Consider the following 4,863-nt stretch of genomic DNA (forward strand, 5'->3'; position numbering starts at 1 on the left):
AAGTTCCAACCTTCTGATCACCTTATTTTTGTCTCTGACAACTAGCCCCCACTTGCAGCTATGTAGGGGTCCATGGAGATGTATTCATTAACATAAACTTAGGAAGGATCAAAAAGAGTTTATGAACAACAAATAAGTCTTTTCTTGTTCTTATCACTCAGGAAATGACAAGAGGATTTAGTGTTCTAGTCCATGAACTGAGGGCAGATATTAAACATGTTTTTATTTTACCACAGTATCACAGTTTTATTATAAAGCAACTTTCCTATGGTATACTGTAACTGGAATCATTTGATATATGAACCAGACATTTCTCATTCCAATATGGTTCAAATAAGATTGTTCCTTTAGAGGGGTTATAGCTAGCAGAGTCCTAACTGTAAACTGCCAGGAAGTGTGAATAACTTAGCTACTGAATCATTCACTGGGTAAGAATCAATAGCTTTAATTAAGTTAACATGAATTTCTCAACAGTTCAGTTTCAGCTACAGGTAGATCAGGTGATACAAGCTTGCTAAGTAAAGTACTACACTAATGTGGGTTTTTTTTAAAAATACAATTACACCTTTCCCTGAAATTCTAACCTGAATATTTACTTTTTTGTTTAGGTAATATTCAGAACTATGTGCCGGATATAGAATGAACAGTGATATGGGGTCATCTCTTGCAATCTTTCTCATTTTCAGAATCCCTTTGAAAATTTTTACTCCTTCGCATTTTAATAGAAGATAAAAATACAGATCTCATAGTTTTAGAAACAATAATAATAGTTAAAATATAAAGTCCTTTTATTAGATCATGTTGTTCTCACTTACATTTAAAAAAAAAAAAGATGAAAAAATTCTGGTAAACTGAAACTAGTTATATCAGAGTATGTGCATTTATCTTAAACTTCAGCTGACCCTGAGAGTACTCCCTGCCTGGTTTATCCCCCTTATAACTCAGAAGGGAGTTTAATTTTCCTCTCCTACCATATTCAGGTAGGTCCAGCATAAGGTATATGCATTCCCGATTAAAGCTTCTGATTACATGTCTTCTTTCCACAAGAATCTTAAAGAAACTACTTAGTGGAAAAAGTCTTAAGTGAATTCAGGAACTTCAATATGAATGAAAGATGTGAACAAGAAACAAAATGAAAAATGTGCTCTAAAGGAATTTTATTTAAGACTCGTGAGGCTTTCCGTTTGTGTACTATATAAGATTTTACTAGAATGTTCAAAATTAAACCACATTATAGTAATCAAAGCACTCTTAGAAATGACTCCATAATAATGATTGGGACTTGAAGATACAGCTGGTTTTGATTAAAAACTGGCTGTTGAAAATTATTTGAAGTAAATTGAAAAGAAAAAAAAAAACTTCCTTTTTAATTGTTCATACTTTAGAACATTAATGTTGAGTGTGATCAAATGGGAAATACAACACACAAATAGATTACTGTAGTTTTAAAATTCCATGTACTATTTGAAATATACAAATTCACAGATCTGACAGTTTGCCATAGCTGTTCATATCAATCAGTTATTGCCAGAGTTGGCTTCCCTTATGCAAAAAAAAAAAAAAAAAATCTCCTTCATGTTGCTCCTAGAGGTTCCAAAACCACTATCACCATCTCTCCCTCTATTCATTCAAAGGATTTTGTTTACCAGTTTCCCATTTTCTTAGAAAGGAAGTCAAGTCACATTGTGCCAGGAAAGTTCTTGCTTTGAAGTCCAGCCTTGGGCAGAATTGAACTGTCTTCTTCCTAAACAAACTATCTAATTATGCATTTTAGATATACCAGATGAGATGTCAGTAGATTATAATGTAAATACAATGCTGAGAATCAATAATTTGATTTCCCCTTTAAATATGCAAATATCAGAATAATTATTTAATTTTATGTATACCATGATTAAATAATTGCTCAAAACAGTAAGAGCTAAATGTAACAATATAACAACATTAAGTTTTGGGGAACAGAGAAAAATCCTCTAGTCCTCTGGGTGCTTCTTAGGTTTGACTATCAACCAACTTAACAACAGGTTAATTAGTAGAAGAAAAGGATCAGATCCAACCATCTACCTATGGAGAATTTACAAGGTTGTAATTTCTAAAGTACATGAACAAGCCAAGGACTCATATCCTGAACTAAGAAATAAGATTGGAATTTAGGGCCTCTAGGAGAGAGAAGGGAGGAGGTGACGTCATGAGAGATGACCTTGCCTCTAGATGTTTGCCTTACTTTAAATCTGTTTTTCAGATAAAAATGTTATTTCTGGAGATGACCCTAAATCTGGGTGATCTGCAGTTTTTAAAGTTATGGCAACAGTCTCTGTTGTCCTTAACTCTACCTACCAAGGTGACTCTTACTGGGAAAAATACTGTTTTGAGCATTTTAACAAAAAGTCATCTGAATTTTTGGGGGGAGACAGCATGAGCAACAGTTGCAGTCTGAAAGTATTTTCAGGAACATGAAGTTTTGATGAAACAAAATATTGTGCTTTATCTTATCTTTTTGGACACACAAAAACTGTAGTCTCTCAAATGCCTTTAATATGTTTTTTTTTTTCTATTTGTATTTTTCTCTTCACCACCAGCTCTTATTTCCAACACATTGTACATTTTTTTTAGTCAAAATTCCAAGATTTGTTATCAAGGATCCCTGTCAAAACAGTTCTCTCCTGCCCTCTTTCCTGAATGGTCCTTTGCTTATTACTATTTTCTTGGTGGAAATGTTCTGTTCTTTATTTTCCTTGGCTCATTTTCACCCTGATATCTGTTTGGCAATGCTTTGCTCTCCTGCCATTACTTCTACACTGTGTGGCTCCTGACTTGAGAACTTTCACCCTCTGGTTATGTTGTATTATTTTTGTGTAGCTGCCTGGGGACGTCAAAATATTGAGTGGGTGGTGCTAAATGAAATTCTCAACAATACTTTCTTCCTTCCCCTAATGTACATACTTTGTGAAAGTTTTGCTGAAAACAGACTTTTTTCCATTTATAATTTGCAACCTGATCTTCAAACGCCCCCAAAGAGAACCAAAACATTTTTTTTACATTTATTTCCTAAAACAGGAATAGCTGTTTAGATTAGCATCAAAACATGGAAACTGATCATAATAAAACAAGCAAAAACCAAATCCAAAAATAACTGGTATTAAATTTAGTTCTTTTCTAAATATATGAGTTGCTCCTAATTAGAAGCTCATACCTGCTCACCATACTGGTGCTTGCTGAAAATATGTTACAGGGTAGAACGCTTTCACTCCTTGGAACTCTGGTGAGTATTCTAATCTTTCAGTATGTGGGTTTATGCTATGAAGCTTGTATAATCCTTGAATAGTGGGTAGTCCAGGAGCAGCTTCTCCCCTTCTCTGTGGTCTATATACAAAATTCTATATCGATTCACATAAGACAAAAACTACTTTTACAGATATCACTCAGTATCCAGCCATTATGATGCAACATCAAGTTGACCAAACTTTACAGTTTTTCATGTGCGTTTTGTTACCAGGCAGTATAGAATATTTTGTCCCCCCATATACAAATGTCTCCATATTTCTGTGTGTGTGTGTTTTTTTTTTAATGCTTTATGATTGTGTAAAACAAAATCATGGGAATGAAGAGTAGGTAGCAGGGCTAATTACACTTAGAGATCAATCATAGGATTTATGTCTTTAAAAAGTCCTTTTGTTCTGACAATCAGTTAATATGCAAAAGAAGGACATATTTAGTTTTATTAAGGGAATAAAAGTTTCTTTATACTTTGGCTTTAAAATTATTTTAAATTAATTTCACACCTAAATAAAAATCATGAATCCTCTGCTGTCACTGACACTGTAAGAATGCTAATTGCCTTTTTTATTTATAATTTTTAAAAACTGTAATTCCTTCTACTTTGAAGATATACCAAATTCACAAGAAGTTGAATTCACACAACACCTGCAAAGCAGGCAAGTAGGAAATTAACAATTCCAAATGTTAGAATTTTCTACAAGTCTTTGCTATGCATGTATGGGAATATCACAAGTTTATTTCCTTCAGTGGCAACACTTAAGATGTATTGATGCATGAAAACATATAAACCCACACATTCTAATTACAAAAAGAGCAAAACCTATCTAGTATTTAATGCCACTAGCTATAGAATACATCATATATATTTTGCAATATTTTTAATTGTTTTAGTTTAATTCATTCATTGTTAAATAGAATTTCTGGACAATTCTGCAAAGACAGCATACAGTTTGCAGGTCATAGCTTTGACACTGTTAGCAAGAGAAACAGTTGGAGCTAGATTTTCATGAGTGCATGTGTGCACTTGTGTACACTTGTGTACACACACACACACACAGAGAAGATTTTTTTTCTTAAAATTGTAATTATTTCGGATATGTGTGTCCCCACTGTATCAGTGTAACCCTGTCGAAAGGAGAAGTCTCAGGTCTCCTGAACCACTTTTTGAAGGATGAAGCTGAGCACTGAGGGGAAGCTAAAACAAACTGGAAAAAGAAGACATGAAAGAGACTAGAAGGCACGGAGAGGCATGTGTGACAGAAAGACATGTGAAGAATTCATGCAAGTTCCATGACCTTGGCCTTGGACGTGGGGACATGGAAGGAGACACTAGAAAGAGACATGGGTGAGGGATAGGTGGGAAGCCTGACAATGGCAGCCTTTATCTTGACTTGTATTTTAATTTTGTTCTTTTCCTTCTAGAATTGTCCAGCTCCTTTTGTTTTTTCTGCTATTGGTCCTCACCAGAAGGGACCTTGGTCTTGTGGCAGCTGTCAGGCCTCAGTGGCCCTGCTTTGAGCCACTTTGGTTGGGCATTTACCAACAGGAGTGGACAACTTTGTGTGCTTCATTTGGAAACCATAA

Source organism: Condylura cristata, unplaced genomic scaffold (assembly GCF_000260355.1).
Source record: "Condylura cristata isolate star-nosed mole 26May11 unplaced genomic scaffold, ConCri1.0 scaffold00013, whole genome shotgun sequence".
NCBI classification, from domain to species: Eukaryota; Metazoa; Chordata; class Mammalia; order Eulipotyphla; family Talpidae; genus Condylura; species Condylura cristata.